Source organism: Urocitellus parryii, chromosome 6 (genome assembly GCF_045843805.1).
Source record: "Urocitellus parryii isolate mUroPar1 chromosome 6, mUroPar1.hap1, whole genome shotgun sequence".
In the NCBI taxonomy this organism is placed as follows: Eukaryota; Metazoa; Chordata; class Mammalia; order Rodentia; family Sciuridae; genus Urocitellus; species Urocitellus parryii.
This window is the reverse complement of record NC_135536.1, coordinates 114,427,531-114,452,457: the sequence shown is the minus strand read 5'-3', so window position 1 is coordinate 114,452,457 and position 24,927 is coordinate 114,427,531. Positions and strand designations below refer to the sequence as shown.

Sequence of the window (24,927 nt, the reverse complement as noted above, 5' to 3'; positions counted from 1 at the left end):
ACTTAAAAAAATAATTGGCAAAAATATGTAGTAATATTGGAGATCATTATAGCCAAGTTAAAGATTGAACTTCTTTGTGATACAGGTGTGTTTTCAGCTTTTTGGAAGATATACTGTTCTATATCTACTTAGCTACATCTCCCACAGTTTTGTTTGTTTTTACATTAAGGATTTACATAGCACTTGAAAATTTATATACCTTAATTTTATCCTGTTTTCTCCTCTAGAAAAGTAGAGAGAGTATTTGATTGTTATTGGTATATTCCATATCTCAATTTTCATTTTATACATTTGGAAGCTTATGTCTTTAGTGCTCATTAAATTCAGCATTCTGTTACTTTTCATAAAATAATGGAATGAAGACGAAATACATGGAGCCAGGGCATGATGGTGCACACCTGTAATCCCAGCGGCTTGGGAGGCTGAGACAGGAGAATTGCGGGTTCAGTGTCAGCCTCAGGAAAAAGTAAGGCTCTAAGTAACTCAGTGAGACCCTGTCTTTAAATAAAATACAAAATAGGACTGGGGATGTGGCTCAATGGCTGAAAGCCCCTGAGTTCAATCCCCAGTACAAAAAACCAAAAACAACAACAACAAAAAACAAAACAAACAAAAAAAACAAATGTCTTCTCAGTTTGATACATATTAGAGTAAGTTTTGTAAGATTTTTAAATGAAAGTGAGTGTGGTAACTAACAAAGCCAAACCAAGCATTGATAGCATAAAATATACAGGAGAAATCGATTCCTTCTGCTTTTCAGTCTATATATACATCATAACTCCTGATTTGGTCACATATGTATTTATTGTTATGATTGGGCAGGCCTCTCCCTCCCTCCTACCCACCCCCACCTTGACTTTAGACATTTTTGAACAGATAATATAGGACCTGGTTTGACTTGCAGGGAACAACAACAACAACAACAACAACAACAAATATTTGCAACAGAATGTCGGCCTTTCATCCCTGTCCTTCATCCACCTGGTCCCACCCACCTCAGAGGCTACTGTTGTTATTAGTTGCCTGCATGTTCCTTCAGAGAGAGCTTAGTATATATAAACAAATATGAATATAAATATTCATCCTTCATAGAAATAGTAGCTCACCTTTCTTGCTGTTCTATATCCTGTGTTGTTTTGTTAATGGTAAATTTGGTCCAGAGCTTCCCATTCCTGGAAGTGGAATTGCTAGGTTAGAGGATAGGTACATTCTTTGTACCTTAAAGAATGTTGTCAAATTTCCTTTTATGTATCATGAAACCAATGTGTGGGAAAAAAATGTTTTTGAACTTTTATTAAAAGTCTTTAAATTTTTTGATCTTTGCTATTCTGACAGATAAAATATGACTGGAGTACTTTAGATTTGCATTATTTCCCTTATGATTGAAGTAGAACATCTTTTCAAATTTTTACAAGCCATTTGCATCTTCTTTTTCTCATATTAAATTTTTTTTATTCTTTTTAGTTATACATGACAGTAGAATGTATTTTGACATATCATATAAACATAGAGTATAACTTCCCATTCTTGTGGTTGTACATGATGTGGAGTTTCACTGGTCTTGCATTCATATATGAATATAGGAAAGTTATGTCATATTCTATTGTCTTTCCATCTCCCTTCCCTTCATTCCCCTTTGTCTAATCCAATGAACTTCTATTCTCCCTCCCTCACTTATTGTGTGTTAACATTGTATATCAGAGAGAACACTCCACCTTTGGTTTTTTGGGATTAGCTTATTTCACTTCGCATGATAGTCTCCATTTCCATCTCCAGTTCCATCCATTTACTGGCAAATGCCGTAATTTCATTCTTCTTTATGGCTGAGTAATTTTCCATTGTTTATCCATTCATCTGTTGAAGGGTACCTAGGTTGGTTTCATAGCTTAGATATTGTGAATTGAGCTGCTGTAAACATTGATATGGCTGCTATCCAATGCCGTTTTTAAGTCCTCTGGGTATATGCTAAGGGGTGGATAACTGGGTCAAATGGTGGTTCCATTCCAAGTTTTCTGAGGAATCTCCATATTGCTTTCCAGAGTGGTTGCACCCATTTGCAGTTCCACTAGAAATGTATGAGTGTACCTCCCCCCCCCCATCCTTGTCAACACTTATTGTTACTTGCATTCTTCATTTACCATTCTGACTAGAGTAAGATGGAATCTCAGTGTAATTTTGATTTATATTTCTCTAATTGCTAGAGGTTCAACATTTTTTTTTATATATTTGTTGACCAGTTGTATTTCTTCTTTTGTGAAATATCTCTTCAGTTGCTTTGCATCTTCTTTTCTGTGAACAGTTTATCCTTCCCATTTTTCTATTGCATTGTTGATTTTTTATTAATTTATATGTACTTTATGGCATGAAAATTAGCCCCTTTAATATGAATAGCTAATATTAATTTATTGGTAATTTGTCATATTTTTATGGTGGCATTTTCTGGGCAGAAAGTGCTTGTTTTTATACTATCAGAATTCTTAACCTTTTATTTTGTGACTTTTAGATTTAGATTTATGTTACATTTTGGCCTTTTCACTCTGCAGTATTAAACAACAGCAGAAATTCCCCAAGTTTCTTCTGTTTGCTTTGTTGCATTTTTTGGATACACACAGAATTTATTCTGTTGTAAGAAGGTATACATCTTGCCTTCTTTTTTCTCCCTCCTTTCCCCTATTTGAATCCCTTAATTTGAATTTAATGTTTTTTTTGATTATCATGGAAATAATTACAATTTGAGCTACTTTGATTTGAGAGAAATTTTAAAATTGTTTATATCATGGTTTTCTTTGTGTATTTATTTAAGCTTATATCTGAAGAGGAGACATGAGCAATAGACTGAAGTATGTTAGGTATGTAAACATTTTATGACATAGTATGTATATAAAATATAGCATCTTAGTTTAACATACTAAATTATAATTATACACAGATGATGTGCAGAAAAAAAGTAATTTTAAATGGTCAGACTAGTACCATTGTTATAAATATGCTAGTGAGTTTAAAGCCCAGCTAAATGGGGACAGGTTTATATATCCATAGATAAACAGTTCACAATTATCAATTCAGGGTAAAATACATTTGATGATTAGTACTTTACAAGTCAAATCTGGAGATAGCTGCATTTATTAATCATAAACTAGAATATTTCTGTTGCTACACTTATTTTTAATTATAAAATCTGACCTTTAGTAATAAAATTAAGGGACTGTATTTACAGAACTAGTAGAGGCTGCATGCTAGAGACTAATATTGTAAGCAGATACTTTGGAAGGGGCAGTTCCACTTTAAATTGTAGCTATGTTCAACATTTGTAGCAAAGTCTTGATTGTAAAAGTTTTCTGACCTAGGAGGTCCTGCAGTGATTATGTTTGCTTCCCTTTCATTTTTGGATATTGGGATTGAACCCAGGGGTGCTTTACCAGTGAGTGTTTATGCACTTTCCAGTTCTTTCTTTCTTTCTTTCTTTCTTTCTTTTTTTTTTTTTTTTTTTTTTAATTTTGAGACAGGGTCTCACTAAGTTCCTGAGGCTGGTCTCAAGCTTGCAACCCTCCTTTCTCAGTCTCCCAAGTTGCTGGAATTAAAGGCATGTCCCACAGTGCCAGATTCTAACTTTATTCTGAAAGCATCTTGCTAATGCCTCAGCACTCTGAAGAAACATTGTGATTTCTAAAGGAATTTGGTTACAAAATAGCAACTAAAATTTTTTCAAAAAACTTCTTTTGGTTCCTACTAAGGATATTAGTTTGAGATGTTAAAGAGTTAAACATGATTTTGTTTTAGTTTGGATTTTAGTTTTGGTTTTATGTTTTCCACTCAGGGATTTGGGTGTGTTTGAAAACATGTTAATATTACCACAATGACTTTTGGGTAATGTGAATAATTAAGATCACAAATCGTTATCATCATTCTAAGCTCACGATACTTAATTGAGCACTATTCACTCATTATCATTAAAGATTACAACCTTTAATTAAAAATGCCTATCTTAATTAAAGCTTTATTTAGACAACTTCCTATTCTTATTCTTGCACTATATTTCCTGTGATTCTTGAAGGATGAAGACTTTAGTTAAGAAGATTTTTTTGTTTTGTTTTTCATACTTTTCCATTTCAACCCCAACATAAGCAGCAGGTTTACCCAGATTATCGTGTGTATTTGAATTATGAAATTTGTATCTGAATACCAAAACAGTTGCTTTTGTAGGTCTTCTGGTACATGAGTCTAAAAACTTAAGTGATGAGTAGTTTAGGATTTTAATTACTTATATTAATAAGGATGAAGTAATTTGTATATCTTTATTGTGCATCATACATATTGTTCAAATTTAAACTTAGTTGAGGAATTGGACTTTGCTCAGCAATTACTTAGCTTGGAAAATATTTATGGAATATTAAGTTAGTCTCAAGAATGGATTAATTGTTACATCCTCTTTGAAGAAATGGATGATTCCAAACTGGAAGCAGAAGTAGTACAAGATGAGCCTGGAATTCCTTGTCATGCTAGAATGCAGGGGGGAAATAAAAGATTAGAATTCTGATGCTAACTTGAAGAGGCCCCCACTTGGCCAAAGATGGGACCTTTTGATCATTGGTTAGGAAACAACTACAGTGGACTAAAACCTTTCAATCCATGAGTTTGTAGTGATGATTAAAAAATAAAAACAATTTGTCACTTTTAGAGTATGCTGGGGAACTGATGCATTCTTTTAAGCTCTGGAAAATAAAGGGATATAACAAAATATTTGTCATGATTTTCTGTTGTAAACTGTATCTCAGGGTAACTAAACTGTCAATAAGGGAAAGTTTCTCTTTATGAAAGGAATTTTATCCCAGCTAATAGATGAAGAAGGGGTGATAGAATTAACATATCACATATTCTTCCAGCTAGTAAGCAAGAATGCTAGCGTATTATGATTTTACATGTCCTAGTGAATTAATGGGTGTAGAGTTTAGACAGTGAACATTATCCCCTGGTAGATATTTTCTTCACCATTTATTAGTGTCTTGCCCAGAAAATCATACCCGAATATGATAGCCCTTTACATATAACCTCCATTTTATAGAAAATACAAAGGAAAGAGAAATGTGAGATGTAGTCAGGAGAATTCTGAGTGTGGGAAACTAAAGAACTGGTGACCTGGTGTCTTCAAAAATAAATTATAAGAAAAGGAAAAAGATGGAGAAGAAATCTAGAGATTACAAGATTTTAAGAGATTAAAAGACATATTGACAATTGCAATGATGGACTTTATTTAGACCCTGATTAAGTAGTTGTAGAAAGTGAAAGCTTATAAGACAATTGAGGAAATGTAAACACTAACTGGATACTTCATGATATAGAATTATAACAAATTTAAATATGACTATGGTAGTAATGTCATTATCTTTATAAAGAGTATCTTTCAAAGATATATTTAGAAGTGCTTTTACAGATGAAATAATATGAAGTCTAGGATTTGCTTCAAAATACTCTGGTGGAGGGTAGATGGGGTGAGTAAGTAGGGTTATAGTTGAACTAAAATTGGTCAGTTGTAGCTGGGTGGTTTGTGATGCTATTGTATCTACTTTTGTATTACTGTTGAATTCAGCATATTTCCTAAAATTTTTATAATAAGAAAGATCTAGTCTCAGCCTTCAAGGATTTTAAGAGACAATTAAACAATAACAGTAATACAGTATCAGAGCCATAATAGAGGTCTGTATATATTGCTATGGGAGTGCAGATGTATAGAGTAGGGACAGGGGAAAGGCTGGCGAGTGAAGCTTCCACCAGGGCCAGAAAGACAACTTGAATGACTTTGTAGGCAAAAGAAGAGCAAGTATTGTGGTGTGGAACTGTGAAATTATTTAGCCTGCTGAGGGTGCATCAGGTTAGGAAACTAAACTAATCACCTTGTAAGAATTTCAGTGAGAGAGGTTAGAAGGCAACAGATAGGGGGTTGTAGTTAGGGAAGGTCCCTCCTTTTTTTTTTTTTATTAACTTGAATTAAAATTTTAAAATACTTGATGTTTATGCCATGTTTAGAGAAATTGTAGTGGAGTCGCTAAAGGTTTACCTTCAGAAGTTTTCATAATAGTGATTTAACAAGTTTACCCTTTCTCTTCTGCCATCATCCCTAGATTTAGCTAATAGCCAACAAAATTTTGTTGTCATCAGCTATGTTTAACTTATAGTTGGGTCCTTGATAGAGAAATCTAGGTCCAAAGTACTAGATTTGAACCTTATAACTCATGTATTCTGTTTGTATTCATCTCTATAATATAGAACCATTCACTATCCTATTATTACAGTTAGGCAAATATTTATTCTGCCACCTAAAGGATATATCAGATGGTTAAAATTTTCACCTGTATGAGCTTATTTATTCAAGAGAAAACAAAGTGATTTATGTAAGGAATTTCCCTAAAAACAGAAGACTGAAATGTACTTTCTAAAATTAGAAAAGTGGGATAGTATATTTATATCACCTTATTTCTCTAAATAATAAAATTATTTAACATTTTATATAGCTTTAATATACTTAGAATATATATATATATGTGTGTGTGTGTGTGTATATATATATATATATATATGTATGTTTGTTTGTTTTGGGGCTTAAAAGTACAACCCAGAAAACAAATGGAATTGTTTGTAAACACACAAAAAAGTTTTGTCTGTTGGACTTGTTTTGTTCTCAGAAATCCTAAATGTTAATATTATTTTCAAATGGTAACCTCTCTAAAATGATGGGCAGAAGAGGAAATGATGTGGTTGAGTGACTAAAGGATCTAGCAAAGGGTGGGAATGGGATAAATTGTAATTGTTTAATTGAATCAGACCTGGCAAGTCTTTTTAATAGAGAGTAGGTATATGACAACCAGTTAGGATAAAAGGCTGCTATTGTTTTAAAGCCTTTGGAGGCCAGTTGTGTATCTCAGTGATAGAGCACTTGCCTAACATGTATGATGTCCTGGGTTCCATCCTCTGTTCTTAAAAACAAAACAAAAAACAAAATACCCACCTCATGTAAATCACTGTAGAAAATAGAGTTGAGACCAAACAAGTTACCCATAGTGCTATTTACTGTGCCATAACCACTGGTTGTGCTTGTTTTAAAAATCCATCCTGCCTCTTTGTTATTTAGTTAGTATATAATTATCTTAACACTACAGTAGTGATATATGAACAATTTTAAATAATATTTTAAGCTAACAAATTTGTATTTGAAAGTTATAAGCAATATGAAATTATTTGAGCAGATACAAATGATTATATAGCTTTAATATATTTAGAAAATGTATATATTTTGGGGGGCTTAAAAAAGTACAGCACAAAAACATAAATGGAATTGTTTGTAATCACACAAAAAAGTTTTATCTGTTGGATTTGTTTTGTTCTCAGGAAATGCTAGTGAATTACTTAAATTGTTCATGAGAAATAAAAGTGCCCTAGCCAACATGTTTTGAGCATGTGTGTCCGAGCTTTCTTCTAAGTGATTTACATTAACTCAGTCCTCACAGCAAAAAGAAGTGGGCACTTTGCCATCATTTCAGATAGAAGTTAAATAATTTACCTGCCATGGCTGGTAAGTGGGAAGCTAGGTAGCCTGGTTCTGGAATCCATGGCCTTACCATTCTGAACTGGTATAATTTCAAATTTAAAACTATGGAATTTGTATCTTAAGCCATATAAAAAATGGGGTGGGGTGTTTAACAGGAAAGCAGGTCTTCAATGGGAAGTTTCAAAATCAATTTATACTTCCTCCAGTGGTGTATGAAATTGTAAGATTCCCTGTATCCTTTCAGTAATGGATAGAATGAATGTAAGCAAATATTTGTCAACTTGATAGGAAAAAAAGAATTGTTGTTTTAATTTGTGTTTTTGTGTTCTAGGGAGTTTGAACATATTTTCATGTTAGTGACTGCTTTCATTTCTTGTTTTAGAAATTGTTTGTTCATGTTCTTTTACCATTTTTTTAAACTGATGTCTTATTCATATTGATCTGGAAGAGCTTTATATCTGTATCTTTGTTGCTTGGTCAGTCATAGCTTTGAGAGTAGCCTGTGTCTCTGTATAGTGATTTTCTGTTTCTGTCATTTTCCCCTGTATTTCAAAGTTTTTTTTTAAAAGTATTTAATTTTGTGATAATTGTTACATTAAGGTTCTTGGCTATTTTATATTCACTGTAAAAGGGTCTAGTTTGTCACATTATGACTTTTGTCTTGAATTCTACATTGTTCTATATTAATACTGTTACATATCCCCTTCTTTTTTTTTTATCTTTTGCACATTATCCTCTCATGCTTGATTTTAGCATCAGATTTTTAGAAGGATGTATATATAGGTAAAGGAAGTCCTGAGGATCCAGTAGAACTGAAAACTGGCTTAATCTGGAGGGTTGTGTGTATGTATGTCTAAAAGGGTGTGTTTTTTAAAGAGATGACATTTTTAATATCGGCTTTATTGCTAAGTTGTCAAGGTTTGACATTAACTCTGTAGTAAGGTTTTCCCTTACAGGTGTACAAATAATTATTTTTTATTTTTACTGAATCTTGGTAAAAATCTTCTTCTTACTAGATTGTGGCATTTTCTTAGAGAGAGAGAGTGGCAGAGAATGTGTGAGAGAGCATGCACATGTGTACACTTAGACATCATGGCTTTTGTTTTTGTTTTCCTGTGGCTCTAGGGGGTCTTATTCTTCCTGGACAAGTGCTCTACTGCTGAGCTATACCCTAACCCCTGCTTCATGTCACTCCAGGTGAACTGGACTGCACGAAATAATCACACAGACAGAGAAATACTTTTTTCTTTGGGTCCTGTGCCAGCTTCTCTGATCTTAGGGGTCCATGGAAAGAGAGAGAGCATGGGGCATGTGTGAACCCTTTTATTGGGGATAAGACATTCAAATGAGGCAAGGGGTCAGGTGTCAGGGGGTTGGGTCTAGCTTCCTGATGTCTGTTGTCAGCAGATTGACTGACATTGAGAAAGGCCATGCCTATCTCTTGAGATGTGTGGGGGTCAAAGGCAGAGCAAGCGGAAAGACCAGAGCGAGTCCCACCCAAACAGAGAGGCCTGTCAGGTCAGTCCACTGTGTGCACTCAATGCCCCTAGTTCTCACACAGCCCATGGCTGGCTTGCCACAGCTCCACATTTCAATGGCTCAGGGCTAAGGGGTGCTAGGTTCCTATGGGGCAGCTCCCAACACTCTCTAAACTAAAAAAGTAAGAATGGGCCATTCTTCTTTCAGCATGGTTTTTAAATTTCATGTTTTATTTATTTATTTATTTATTTTTAATCTGTAGGGGGTTTACCCTGTGCAGAGGTTGGGGCACTTCCGTGAGGAAGCCTTGTGGGTGTGGTTATAGTGAAGCAGGCACATGACCTTTTTTGGCATGGGCAAGAGGAACAGTCAAATGCTTGCTGATTTACATGTGAGAAGTCTTTTAATTGAGAGATCTTTTTAAGGATCATTTCTCTTTTTTGATGGATAGATTTTTAAAATTAACATTATATATCTTTAAAAATCACTGTATGGAATATAAACAGCAATCATGACAACGGATAAGTAAGTAAATGAAATGCCTTCTCAGCCTTATAAAAGGTAAATTGTGGGCCAAAGAATGACCCTAAATGGCTCTGAAACTGTAGTGGGAAAAGTATAAAGGGGTAGGGTAACATGTTGATGCTACTTGGTCAAACTGTGTAGCCCAGGTAGTCTGGGTTTGAGTGTTGCCACTCCTGGTAATCAGTTTTGTGACCTTAGGCAAGAACTCAAATATGTTTGTTTGCCTCATTTGGAAGATGAGGTTAGTAATTGTATTTTGTAGAGTAGCTGTGAGACATAATCAGGGCTTACTTGTTAGCATGGTGCCTGAAGTTGTCTCAGTAAAGATTACTTCTTAATTACTAACTGAAACATCTCACTGGAGGTCACTCCATTGTTGACTGCTTATGGGTGAAGTATGGATTTCCTGATCTTCTCCAACAAAGACAGACTTCTGTAAGGTGTTCATGTAACCTAGATCTTCCAAAGGTCATCCGCTTCAGCTTCTTGCCCTGAGGGAGATAATTGGCATCTCTATTTTTCAATTATGGAAAATAAATATTTCTCAAGGGCTGTCCTAGGCTGAACACTGGGAGATGAGAAGACAAAACAAAAGGCTTATTCACAGTTTTCTGGCAGAGTAATGTAAAGCCTTAAGTGCTGTGATAATGTGCAAGGTACTTGATCCATCCAGTGTGGACCTGAGAAGTGAGCCAGGTTGATTTTTCAAGGTAAACTGCTGTTGTTTTTCTTTTTGCAATTGAGGTGAGATTCATAACATAAAATTAATCACGTAAGGTGAAAATTCAGTGGCATCTTGTGTATCTACAGTATTGTGTAAATACTGTATTATGTAGTACCAAACATTTCCATTACCTCAGAAGGAAACTGTGGACCCATTAAGTAGTTGCTTTCCACCTACCTTTCCCTATCCCATGGCAATCAACAGTTTACAGAGTGAGCCTCTTAGTCGGAGGCTTCTAGGATGTGACAGAAGTAATCCAGGAAAGGATAGAATACCTATCAGAGGGAAGAACAGACATAGAAGAGAAATATGATGTTGGGGGAAGGGAGCAGTTAGATTGTCAGCTCAGCTTTCCTGAATCCTAGAATGATATCAGTGGGCTTGGGTGGAAAATAGGCAGAGAGGAAGTTGTAATGGTTTTAAATATACCATCTATAAGTGTTTGTACTTTGTCCTGTGGACCCAGAGGTGACAATCACATGACCAAGTGTGTTTCTAATGAATTACTAGTAGTAGTTTTGTTCAGAAGAGATTGGAGGAGATGGAACTTGGAGTAGTAGATCTTTTATAAAACTGCCTCAGTGGCATAGGCAAGAATTAGTGAGGGCCTGAATCCTTTAGTACTGGAAGTAAATGGAGAGAAGGGTACCAGAGATCCAAAGTTCTAACTCACTAGTCACACAGCAAACAGATTCTCAAGCCCCTACCTACTTGTCCTGTGTGATTCCCACTGAGTCCCCTGGGTATCTGATTGGATGTAATTATGTTCTGATGGGGTGAGAGGACACTGCCTACAACTTCCTATATATTAACAACATTTTTTAAAAAGCACACTTATAATTAGTTTGGAAGAATGGCTCAATGTTCTGATGATGTTTGGAAAATATCTTAGTTTAACATTATGAAGATAATTTTTAGAAGGTAATTTGTTTTCTTTGAATTTTTAATAGAAAAAGAATAGTAGTACCATGATCTAGGATCTTCCTGCCTACTACTTAGACCCAAAGGTTAATATATTGCTGCATTTGCTCTATTTGAAAATGTGCATATCAAATTTTATGTACATAGTACACTCATTTTTCACTGAATGATTTGAAAGCAAATCACAGTATTTTATTTCACTGTTAAATACCGTAGTATGCATCACTTAAGAATAATAATCTTCTTAAATATCTTTAATATAATGCCGATATTTGAAATTGGACCTTTTATTTAAAGGTGAGGAAACTCAGCGATATGAAAAAATTGTGTTTTCTAATTTCTCAGGCCCCTTTACCTTGCATTGTACATGGTAACACCAACTTTCAAACTTTAGTAATAATATTAGTTCCTTATTTTTATGATTTTTGTCACATCCATAAAACATTTATAATAATTGCTAATGTGCTTTTAAGTTGATTCATTTAAAAAATATATAAATACCAATATATTTATTTAGAGAGGAAACTGTGCCAGATGCTGAGTAAAGGGGTTACTGGCAGTCCTCTGCACTGCAGAGTATCTCTCTGATTAGCATCTGGGGAAGGAGCATTAGTAAGGGTAGTGGCAGGTGGGAAGAGAGTGTTGATGCAGCTGCATGTGAGTACTTGCGCTGTACTGGTCTTGTCACTAGGTTGAAGCAGGGACCAGAGCTCTGGAACAGGCTGTCATTGGTCCTTTTGCTTGTATTACTGACTTCATGCCTCTGCAGTTATCCTTGCAGCAGGCTTATACTGAGTGATGTGGTATCTTAGGAGGAAATTCTAGAAGACTGTTACCACATTTGTCTTTGTGCCAGTGAGACAGTTGCCTGCATAGTATTGTGTAGACCACACTTAGATGCTCAGTTCTACATTCTGCTACTAAGTGAATATTTTCCTATTTGTAGACTGACTGATTTTTTAAAAAAATTCTTTATAGCTAAGAATTATAATTTATCGAAATTCTTTTTGAAATAATTATTATTTAGTATTTAAATTATATTTGAACACATTTTTAAAAACACATGTTCTTTATGCAAGGCACTGTGTTGTCTGAGGAACAAAACAAAAATTTCATTGTATGTCCATGAGTATTTGAAATTTATTGTTCTTTGAATTTTTTTAAATTTAAAATAAATCACCTAAATTTATGTTTAAGAATATAATGTAATTTCTGAATAGGGTATAGCTTATTGAATTATTCAAAATAGCTCATGGTTGTCTATAGTGGATTATTAGTGTGTCCATTGTTTTGACTGCTAAATAATTCTTCTAGTTTAGAATATTAGGATAATAGCTATTTATTTTCTCACATTAGTTTTATTAGGATCTTAAAAAAATAAATGTTTTCTTTAACATGTTTATTCAGTTATTTTGCTTTTCCCTCCGAATATAAAGAAATTTGATGCAATGCTAAAAACATCTTCTTTCATTTTTAAGTATTAATACCACTAAAGTAGAGACATTCTGTAGCAAAAAGATCAGGGACGATAGACAAGATATCAAAAAAATCTTGATTCAGGTGCAGGTAGTGCTGCTAAAGTGTCTGTGACTTGAGCAAAGCACTTTATCTCAGAAAGTTTTGAGTTATTTCTCTTGGGGACACCACTTACCTTTCTAACTTACCAGAAATTTTAGGTTCTAAAAAGAATGGAAATATTTTGGAAACTGTCGAACAGAAGGTATAGAAATTTAAGCAATGGTCATTGTCTGTCAATTAAACCATTACATTAATTTTTGTTGGCTATATACAGAATTGCTCTGGTCCAGTTCTGAAAATGAAATGTGTTGCTCATATTTTTATGAGGTGAAGAGTAAGATTTATTGCTTATAGTGGAATTAAAAGATTTGAATTCTAATTCAAACTGCTCATATTGATTCCATGAGTGGTAAATATGAATACCGCTTTTGTTTTTGTACAATGCAGTTTTGAGTTGGTTAACTGAATAAAGCAAGTTGAGATGGAACAATCCTTGTAAATGTGACAAAATACACATTTTTTTCCCCCAAGAAATCTTCAGAGTACAGAAGTGAATGAGAACCCTAGATTTAGAGCATTTTGTAAGCCATGGAAAACATTACACTTGCATGTTTGATGAGAAGTTGAAGTATTCTGTGTTTGTTATAAGCTTTTCATTCCATAGCATCATTCACAGCTGTTAATAAGCTCTTTCTACTAGTTGATACTGATAAAATCCTGGCTTATTTTGCTGGGGACATTTCTTTGGAATTCTGTTGAGAACACTGTATCTACATGTGTATTTGCTATTGTATAATTTATTACTATGAGATTAAAAAATTTCAGCAAAGTTGAGTTCCACTAATATTTAAGGCTTTATTTTTATTTATTTATTTTTGGATTTCACACTTTTGTTACATACCCCTATTTTCTTCTGTCATTCTGGGAACCCAGTCCCTTATGTACTGCTCTCCTTAGATCTAGGGTGAGCCTGGTTTATATTGATAGATTTTTGTCCACTAGTGTTTAAGATTTAGAAATACTTCTCTGAAGCAAACCCACATAAATATGGTTATCTCATACCAAAGATGCTAAAAACATACATTGGACAAAAGACAGCCTCTTCAACAAAAGGGTGCTGGGAAAACTGGAAATCCACGTGTAGCAAAATGAGATTAAATCTCTATCTCTAACCCTACGCAAAGCTCAACTCAAACTGGATCAAAGATTTAGGCACTAGAACAGAGATCCTGCACCTAATACAAGAAAAAGTAGGTCCAAATATTCATCATGTGGGCCTGACTTCCTTAATTAGACTCCTAAAGTGTAAGAAGTAAAATCAGTAATCAATAATCAAAACTAAATCAAAAATCAAACTAAAAGCTCAGCAAAAAAAACAAAACAAAACAAATCAATAGTGTGAAGAGAGAGCCTACAGAGCGGGAGAAAATCTTTACCACATGCACCTCAGATAGAGTGCTAATCTCCAGGGTATATAAAGAACTAAAAAAAACTTAATGCCAACTCCCCCCAAAACAACAACAACAAACAAACAAACAAACAAAAACCAAATAACCCAATCAGTATAAGGGCTAAGGAACTGAACAGACATTTCTCAGAAGAAGAAATACAATCGATCAACAAATATACGAAAAAATGTTCAATATCAACATCTCTAGCAATTAGAGAAATGCAAATCAAAACTACTTTAAGGTTTCATCTCACTCCATTCAGAATGGCAATTATTAAGAACACAAGCAATAATAAGTCTTGGTGAGGATGTGGGGAAAAAGGTACACTCATACATTGCTGGTGGGACTGCAAATTGGTGCAACCACTCTGGAAAGCAGTATGGAGATGCCTTAGAAAACTTGGAATGGAACTCCCATTTGACCTAGTTATCCCACTCCTTGGCATATACCCAGGGGACTTAAAATCAGCATACTATAGTGATGAACCACATCAATTTTTTTGGGGGGGGGCGGGTATTAGGGATTGAACTTGGGCACTTGGCCACTGAACCGTATCCCCAGCCTTATTTTGTGTTTTATTTAGAGACAGGGATTCACTGAGTTGCTTAGCACCTTGCTGTTGCTGAGGCTGGCTTTGAACTCATCATCCTCCTGTCTTATCCTCTGTGCCCGCCCACATCAATGTTTATAGCAGCTCAATTCACAATAGCTAAACTATGGAACCAAGCTAGATACCTTTCAACAGATGAATGGATAAAGGAACTGTGGTACATATACATAATGGAGTATTACTCAGCCTTAAACATGAATGAAATTATGGCATTTGCAGGTAAATGGTTGGAGCTGGAGAACATTATGCTAAGTGAAATAAGTCAACCCCCTCAAAATCAAAGGCTGAATGCTTTCTCTGATAAGCAGTTGCTGATCCATAGTGAGGGGGCAGGTAGGAAAGAATGGAGGAACTTTGGATTGGGCAGAGGGGAGGGTGGGGATGTGGAGGTGGGAAAGACAGTGGAATGAGATGGACATTATTTCCCTCTCTATATATGTACGACTACACGACTGGTGTGATTCTGCATCATGTACAGCCAGAGGAATGAGAAGTTGTGCTGTATTTATGTACAATGTGTCAAAATACTGTCATGTATAACTAATTAGAACAAATTTTAAAAAAATAAATAAATGAAAAAGAAAGAAATACTTTTCTGAGTTGGTAAAGGTTACTGGAGGCTAACAAATGTATTTATGATCCATTATATTTTATCTTCATTCAACAAATATATATTTAGCACCTACTATATGCCAAGTACCTTTTCTTTTTCTCCTCCCTGCCTTCTTTCCTCTTCCTTCCCACCCTTCGTCTCCCTTTCTCCCTCCTTCCTTCCTTCCTTCTATAGGAATGTGGGATGTGGACTCTTTTATACTAAAGCCAGTCAGCTGATCCCTCTTCTTTAAGAGGCCTGCCATTCTGGTAACAGGGTTATACCCTTAGTTGTAGTTTTTCTTAGTGATCCTTGAGTGGAATAGCCTGTATATTACCTAGTTTTCATTTGGCCCCTTTACCTCCTCTAATCTTTATATCTAGAATCAGATGAGTTTGTACTGTGAAATTGTCACTGGCTTAGAGTTCTTTTTTTTTTTTTTCCTTCTGAATTTCCCAGGCATTATGATTTGGCACTAACCTTTATTTCTACTCTCATGTATCATTCTTCCTTAAAGGTTCAATCTCTTGATATGACTAGAAAACAGACTAAAAAAAAGTGATTATAGAAATATTTTTTTTAAAACAAGGAAAAGCTTCAGCATACTTTTAAACTATCTTTTCAATTTATATAATTTTATTTCCTTTACAGTTTTAAAAACAACCTTACATTTTAAAATATATTTTAATATTAGATTTTTAGAACTTTGGATTGGAAGTGACCCTAAAGTTTTCTCTATTTGTTTATTTTTATGTGGTGCTGAGGATTGAACCCAGTGCCTTGCACATGTGAGGCAGGTGCTCTACCACTAAGTTATAGCCCCAGCCCTTACCTTAAAGTTTTCTAGAGGAGTGGCTGGATGACCTTTAAGCTCTTTTTACTACAACCCACAGTGAGAAATAATTTTCTTTAGTGATCCACAGATGTAATAGGCAGAATTCTAGAAATGACCTTTTGTGATTTTTTTTAACCCTAATTTCCAGGACTTTATAATGAGAAAATATACCCATGATTATGTCATAATCAATGACAAACAAAATTTTGCACAGATAATTAAGTTTTCCAATCACTTGACTTTAAGGTAGTAAAAAGGGACATTATTCTAGGTGGGTCGATTCTAATGACACACCCTTTTAAAGACCACAGATTTTTCTCTGGCTTGAAGCAGACCTGCAAATTTAAAAGATTTAAATTTAAGAAGGTCTTGTCCTGTTGTTCAGGTTGAAGGTGGATGGGACCACATGAGAAGGAATGTGAGTGGCCTTAAACAGCTGAGAGAGTCTCCTGTCACACAGCCAGTAGGAACTATGGACCTCAGTCCCCCCACTGCAGGGAACTGCTTTCTGTCTACAACCTGAAGGATCCTGAAAGCAAAAATTTCTTCAGCCAACAGTCCAGGCTGGCTGGACCCTGATTTTTGTCCTTGAGAAACCAGACCCTACGCAGACAATGTAGTCAGTCCCACCTGGACTTCTAATCTACAGAACTGTGAACTTACCGATAGTTGTTTTTAAGCTTCTACATTTGTAGTGATTTGTACCCGAGTGTCATAGATTTGTACCTGAGAGAAAACTAAAATAAAAGGCCACTTTGTAAGAATATGAAGAAATTCTATAAGGAAATGAAAATCTTATAAGTAAAAAAAATAGAATAAAATATGTAGGCATAATCTGATAAATGAAAAACATTCACAAAGGAGAAGATTGGAAGAAGATATAAAAAATGATCACAGTTATGAAGATGTGGAAGATTTATGAAAAAATTTTAAATTTCCCATTTCTTTGTTATATTACTTTTTATAATTAAAATGGAGTTGTATTAATTTAATAAACTTTCCTATAAAACTAACAGCTTAATATTACTTAGAAATTTATAGATCTTAAAACATATAGATTCATAGGTATAAAAGACTTGTTAGTAAGCATTGGGTGTGATGAACATTTACATGTTTTCCTTTTGCTTAATTAATATATCACTAATATAATTGGTATCAAGAGCCCCCAAATCCTGCATTCCTTAACATTGTCCAGTTAACTAGTTTACTAAGGAAATAACTTTTGCTGCCCCATGTTGATTGGGGGATGCACAGACCTGAACATTTTTTGACTAGAAATTCTGTGTAGAGGTATGAAGTAGTTGGAAATGTAGTTTCAAGTTGCTGGTGTATGGCCTTTAAAAAAAAGATGTGTGAAAGAACTGAAAGAACTTGTGCCTGTTATTGCTTATAGCCACATAAAGTAATTTAATTTAGCCTTAATGAAAGAACTGTATTGTAAGGCCTTATAAGATAAGCTTTATTAATCAGAATCTTTTCTGTATACCCATTGAGGAAATAGAATAGCAAGTACTTAATTGCTTAGATCTAATTGCATTCCTGATGTCGAACTGTTTTGATAGCATGGGAAAGGGTGAGTCAGGAAAGAGGAAGGAACTACACTTAGGACCCATTATAAATACTTTTGGGTGTGGTGGTGTGTTTGTGTGTACCTAAGAAAATGCAATGTCTCATTTGATGCGATGAGGCTGTCACATAGTTGTTGTTGGTTCTAACCTAAAAGATAAACTTCCTGTGGCTGCTCCTGACTGCTTAGAATGAAAGATATTCCTTATAGAAGACCACAATTAGGGAAGGAATACATTTGCTCTCTGAAGATGAAACCCTGGTTTATAGTCATTTTTGCATGAAACTGATTACTAAAACTTAACATTCCTAACCACATACTATTTACTATTGCTTCCCAGTGTTTCTGGGTATAACATTAGTTTAGTTAAATAGACATTGTTGGAAAAAAATGTTTGAAATACATGTTTACAAATTATAAATCATTTTAAAACACAAAGCGAACTTTATAAAGGACAGAATTTTGTAAACTTCCCGAAATGCCCCTCATTTCTACCTAATTTACAATTTAAAAATTTTGCCAACTATTCTAGTTGTATTCTTGTAAGCGACCCTTTTTATCAGTAGTTCCCCGTTTGATATCACTTTAGCACAGATGGTAGGCCCTGTGGTTCTTTGAAGGGACACAGAGATGTTGATGGGTAAGGTATAAGTGCTGAGGTTTAGTAGAGGACAGATTTTTGTCATGCAGAAATCAAAGTGCTGTTTCCCTTGCCTGCTGGATTGGAGATGAGTTGTAAACAGCAGGCTTTTGCCTCACCTTTTGATTCATTGTTTGTCCTGAGAGTGAGTCTCCCTTACATTTCTCTCCTAGGTTCTTTATTGTGCTCGCTGCCTCTCAGCTCTATTTGGTGCATCACTGGGTTAGCAAGTTACTACATTTTCTTTTCTGTAAAGGAGCAACTTATTATTCCCCCTGCCCCGCCCCCTGAAATACTAGAATGGAGGTCTTTAAATTGGTTCTTATGATTTCCCTTGGCCAATGCTATCATAGATTTGTACCTGAGTGTTGGAGCATGTTTAGTTTATAAAGATACAAAGTATATCTTATGTACTTAAAGTGATTTAATTTATATACAATGTTACAGGAACATAAATACTGTGAAGATAGTTTAGATTGATAAATCTAAGCACATGCTTTCTAGCATGCTGGTTACTGTTACTGGTTGTCCCTGTTACCCCAACTGAAATCTAGTCAATCATCAGAAAAACTGGAAAAGACCATTCTATGAGGCAGCTTGTTAGTTGACTGTAGATGCATTTGTGAATGTATAAGCCACGTAGAGATTTCTGAGCCTGGCCCAGCCTAGTAGAACTACCTGCCAGTAAACTCATGAAAAATAATAAATGGTAGCTGTTTTAATCACTGTGAATTAGTCTTTTGGTAATAGGTAACTGATTCATTACCACATGGTAATGCCTTTGGTTTTTTAAATGAATATTTCTACTTTTTTCTTTGACTAGTAATAATTTCAGGCAGAGCAAATAGCATGTTAAAAGATCTTGAGATGAGGTCTTATTTGTTGTCTTCATGTTTTAGAGACAGGGGGCCATTAAGATTGAAATGAGCAGGGGGAGAAAACAGAAGATTGTATCAATGATCTCTAGGGATCTGGGTCAAGTATGGGTAAGGACTTTGCGTTGTGTTTGGATGCCAGTCTAAGAATATAGGATACAGGTGCTTTTTAAAAAAACATTTCTACAAACATTTCTACAATTTGAGTTTATTTGCTTTCTTTCTATTCTTTCTTTCTTGGAATTGAACTCGAGGGCAATCAACCACTGAGTCACACATTCCCAGTTCTATTTTGTGTTTTATTTAGAGACAGGGTCTCATTGAATTGTTAAACACCCCCAATTGCTGAAGCTGGCTTTGAGCCTGTGATCCTTCTGTCTCAGCCACCCAAGCCACTGGAATTACAGGTGTGCACCACCACACCCAGCTTTTTATTTGCTTTCTTATTAGGTTTAGGTTAAACATTTATGGCAAGAACACTAACTACCACAGAGTTTTAAACAAAGGAGTGACATGATTTAACTTAGGTTTTTTAAAAATATATATTTTTACTGAAGAGAGAATAAACTGTAGGGTGGTGCAAGGGTAGAATAGAAGCAATGAGACCAGTTAATAGATAAGTAGTCCACAGTGTCTAAACTAGGAAAACAATATAAACTATAACAATTCTTATTGCGATTGACTAGTATAAATTAAATTTATCTAGGTTATTTATAAAAAAAACCTTTCATTTGTATTTGTATACATTTATTTGAGAAATAATCAAAATTCAAGCTAATATACTCACGAGCCTATTTAAAAACTCATCTTTCCCTCAAAACATTAATGAGAATCCAGGAGAGATGTGGGAAGGGAATAACAAATTACCGAGTGTTTGAGGCAGTGTTATCTCTATGTTATTGGAAAAGTCTAAGTGAATTGTTTGTGGATTGGGTCTCTAAGTGTGGCTTGACTTTTGTTTGAGTGCTGTGGCTGGCACTCCACTTGCTGTGTGGTCTTCATTTCTAAAAGTGTTTCTTTCATTTTAAGTTAAAGGATATGATTGGAAGTTTAAAGTATAGGTAGAAATACAAGTATCTTAATTTATGACACTAATTATATAAATATGTGTAAAGTAATAGACTAACAAGTTTTAAATACGGAGAAAGTACTATGCAATTTAATGTTAAGTAAAAGTTATTAGAAAGAGTGTAACATAAAATTTAAATTTTGACCTTAAAAAACACAATTTTTTCTCTAATATATACATTTATAAGTCTGGATGAAATATTCCACTCTTTTAAATCTGTTTATAATATAGAAATGGTTCCCAAATACAGCATTGCTGCACTCAAAAAGGACTGAAATCTTTTGAGACATTCTGCTTATTATTAAATGTTTTTCATATTCTTGAATCCCCCCCCACAAAAAAATGATGGATATGATATACTCTTAGACCTATTACACCATGTGGGTATCACAAGTCAATGTTTGATAACCAGAGAAAGTTAGTGCCTGTTCCAGTATCTAGCCCTGCAGAAGCAGAGATCATGAGCCCTGTCATCATCAGTATAAGCATTTATTTACTGAAATTAGGATAATCACATCAATATAAGTAGCTATAATCCTATAAAAATCATAATAAAGATGTTAAACTTCAAATTCCATAATTTCTCAAATGTAGAAAATAGTATTTGAAAGCAGGTTGAATTCTTCAGCATTCTATCCTGTTCTGTACAAAATATTTTATTTTAATTGTATAGTATAATGATTTTTACAGTAGTTTGATATAATTAAGAATCTGAGATAAAAATAAAATATTTAAAGCATATGAGTAATATGAAAACTACCGATTATGCCAGATTCAATTTATTCTTCATACACAGTATTCCCCTCTTGTCTGTGGTCTTGTTTTCATGTCATTCTCAGTAGCAGGATGAAATCTTGTGCCCTCCTGCTCCGTTCCATCTGGAAAGTGAGTCATTCCTTTGTCTGCTGTATCCACACTGTATTTGCTAACCGCCTATTAGTTCTTAGTAGCCATCTGTGTTATCAGAATTAACTGATGTGGTATTGTAGTGCTTGTATTAAAGTAAACCCTTATTTTAGCTAGTAAATTCTTATTGCGAGTGTACAAGATTAATAATGCTGGCAATTCAGATATGTAAAAGAGAAACTGTAAAGTGCTTCCTTTACATGGAGACTTTAAAGTTATCAAGTTAATAAGGAGAGAAAAAAATTGTATGCTGAGATTGCTTAGATCTAAGGTCAAAGTGTATCTTGTATCTGTAAACTTGTCAAGAAGGAAAAAAATCTGTGTCATAAACAGTACATACAGTAAGGTATTTTGAGAGAGCTCATTCACAAAACTTTGTTATAATAGTTATGATTATTCTATTTGATTAAAGTTATTTAGGTTAATCTTTTACTGTTTCCTCATTTATAAATTAAACTCTATCATAGGTATGTATACAGAGGAAAGAGCAGTACATTTAGAGTTTGGTACAATCTGTGCTTTCAGGCATCTACTGGGAGCCTTGAAATGTGTTCCCATGAAGAAGGGGGGATACTGTGGAGTTACTTGGCTTTGTAAATGTGATATGATACATTCAAAATTGCCATTGAAGAATGATTAAATATTTCTAAAACATGAAAATTAAACTGGCTAACTAATTCAGGAATCTAATGTTAATTTCAATCCCACACCAGAGGTTTGGACATTAACTGGTATAATAGTAGTATCTACCAGTATAATAGTAATACCAAAATCCCCAACATTAAATTTCAAAATCAACTCAGAGTACTTATAATAACACAGTAAAATGAAAACATTATTTCCTTAAAAATTTTTTTTTCTCTATAGAATATTGTAAGACTTTGGAAATTATCATTTGGGATGCAGAGTATGTCAAGATGTCTAAGATATAATATTGTGAGAAAAGCAAGTTGGAGAACAGTCTATTAGTATGATTCCAATTTGGTTAATGGAGATTTTTTAAACAGGAAAATATACACCAAATTCTTCACCAAACTCTTAAAAATAGTTTCATATGTTTAAGGGGTTCAGGAATATGAAGTTCACAAACATATTCTGAGATCACCCATCCAGAGGTGTGTTTGGTCTCTTTCTTTCTCTTTCTCCCTCTCTCCTTTCCCTTCTTTCCTCCCTCATCCTTTTATTCCCTCCTCTGCTTTCTTTTCCTGTCCCCACATCCTTTGAAGGGGGTGTCTTACTATGTTGCCCAGGTTGTCTCAAACTCCAGGGCTCAAGTGATGTTCCTACTTCAGCCTTCTGAGGAACTGGGACTATAGGAATGTGCTACCATGCCTAGCTTAGAAAGGGGTTTGGAAGATTTAGAGTGGTGTCTTGACTGCATTTTAAATAAATACCTGTACCAGGTATTTTGATGCAGTTGTTTACTCACTACTCTGTCAGAGCTGCTCCATGAAGAATCTTAGGACAAAGGAAGGAAACATACACTGAAAGGATCCTGCCTTTAAACAGTGCAGTTTGTGTCAGGTCTTCTTTGAAGAAAATTTCTAAAATTAGATTTGAAAACCACTGACTGAGATGACTGACCCTATCAGGTAGAAGTTTTAGGATAGATTAAGGGTATTATCAACAGTTAATATCTTAAGCATCACTTACATGTTTATTTGGTGATTTTGCTTTTTGAGAATACTTTCACAGTGCTTTTAGTTTCGCCACTTACTCCTGAGTAGGACAGATTAAAAGTATAAGAGGAATTACAATGTTTCTACAATGATGATGTATTTTATATACTTTATAAATAGATTGTTAATATATATTTATCTGCTCTGTGGACAGTGAAGGTCAGAAAAATATCTATTTAAAATAGAACCAATCAAGGTTGTGGCTGTGGTTCAGTGGTGGAGCGCTTGCCTGGCATGTGTGAAGCACTGGGTTTGATCTTCAGCACCACATAAAAATAAAATAAAGATATTGTGTGCACCTATAAATAAAAAAAATTTAAAAAATAGAACCAGTTTTAAAGTAATGCATATTATTTGTTTGTGATATGATGTCCAGTAATTTTAAAGTGATGTATTTTTGCTTTTGGTGATCTGCATTTTGTAGTTGTTATATGATTGTTTATGTAATAAGAAAATCATTTTTATGATTTTTGGAAATGAATTAAATGTAAATTTTCCTGTCATTTTTCATTTTTTTTATTTTTCCTGAAAGAAATGCCAAGAAGACTTTTCCTTTTATATACCCTTCTCTGTACTGCTGTATGTTTTTAAAACCATCTGTGTATGTATGTTTCCATATTACATTTATAATCAGAAGTTAAATTTAGCAGGACGTGGTGGCACATGCTTATAATCCCACTGATTTGGGAGACTCAAACAGGAAGATTGCAAGATCAAGGTCAGACTGGGCAACTTAGCAAGACCCTGTCTCAAAAAAATAAAAAGTGCTATGGATGTAGCTCAGTGGTAGAGCATCCCTGGGGTACAATTCCCAGTACTCCCCCGGCCCTGGCAATTTTTAATTCATAAGAAATAATAGAGACTCAGAACAGCCAAAGCAATCCTTAGCAAAAAGAGTGAAGCAGGAGGTATCACAGTACCATACCTCAGTAACAAAAACTGCAAGGTATTGACACCAAAATAGACATGTAGATCAATGGTACAGAATAGAAGCTACAGAGACAAACCCACATAAATACAGTTATCTCATACTAGACAAAGGTGCTTAAAACATGCATTGGCCAAAAGATAGCATCTTCAACAAATGGTTCTGGGAAAACTGGAAATCCATATGCAGCAAAATGAAATTAAACTACTATCTCTTACCATGCAGAAAACTCAATTCAAAGTGGATCAGGGATCTAGATATTAGACCAGAGACCTAATAGAAGTGATAATAGATATTAGACCAGTGTACCTAATAGAAGAAAAAGTAGGCCCAAATATTCATCAGGTCAGATTAGGTCCTGACTACCTTAATCAGACTCCTAAAGCACAAGAAATACGGGCTGGGGATGTGGCTCAAGCGGTAGCGCGCTCGCCTGGCATGCATGCGGCCCGGGTTCGATCCTCAGCACCACATACCAACAAAGATGTTGTGTCCGCCGAGAACTAAGCACAAGAAATAAAATCAGGAATTAGTAAATGGGATGTATTCAAACTAAAAAGCTTCTTAGCAAAAGAAACAATCAGTAATATGAAGAGTGAGCCCACAGAGTTGGAGAACATCTTTACTGCATACACATCAGATACAGCAGTAATTTCTAGGATGTATAAAGAACTCAAAAAACACCAAAAACAAAACAAAACAAAACAAAAAACCAATCAATAAATGGGCTAAGGAACTGAATAGAAACTTCTTAGAAGAAGATGTACAATCGATCAACAAATATATGAAAAAACGTTCAACTTCTCTAGTAATTGGAGAAGTGCAAATAAAAACTACTCTTAAGATTTCATCTCACTCCAGTCAGAATGGCAGTTATTAAGAATGCAAGCAATAATAAATGTTGGCAAGGATGTGGGGGAAAAGGCACACTCATACACTGCTGGTGGGACTGCAAATTGGTGCTACCACTCTGAAAAGCAGTATGGAGATTCCTTAGAAAATGGGGAATGGAACCACCATTTGACTCAGCTATCTCACTCCTCAGTTTATACCCAAAGGACTTAA

General features: G+C 34.6%; 1 protein-coding gene and 1 long non-coding RNA gene across 7 annotated transcripts in view; one reads left to right on the top strand and one right to left on the bottom strand.

Annotated features, from left to right (window-relative positions):
• Positions 1-24,927, top strand: part of Uaca (uveal autoantigen with coiled-coil domains and ankyrin repeats) — a 105,783-nt gene that overhangs the window by 1,614 nt on the left and 79,242 nt on the right. Inside the window, exon 1 of one of the 2 annotated variants that reach the window (XM_026387848.2) lies at positions 2,831-2,849. The exons of the other annotated variant lie outside the window; for it this stretch is intronic. The gene's annotated coding sequence lies outside the window, so the exon portion shown is untranslated. Of the gene's footprint in view, positions 1-2,830; positions 2,850-24,927 lie in introns of those variants that run through there. 2 annotated transcript variants of the gene reach the window in all.
• Positions 1-24,927, bottom strand: part of LOC113182091 (uncharacterized) — a 511,795-nt gene that overhangs the window by 461,764 nt on the left and 25,104 nt on the right. Inside the window, exons 3-4 of one of the 5 annotated variants that reach the window (XR_003300673.2) lie at positions 10,449-10,546; positions 4,085-4,499 (exon numbers count right to left, since the gene is read on the bottom strand). The exons of 2 other annotated variants lie outside the window; for them this stretch is intronic. This is a non-coding gene — a long non-coding RNA (uncharacterized LOC113182091). Of the gene's footprint in view, positions 1-4,084; positions 4,500-9,478; positions 10,039-10,448; positions 10,547-24,927 lie in introns of those variants that run through there. 2 more of the 5 variants (XR_003300669.2, XR_003300670.2) reach the window with 2 other exon arrangements.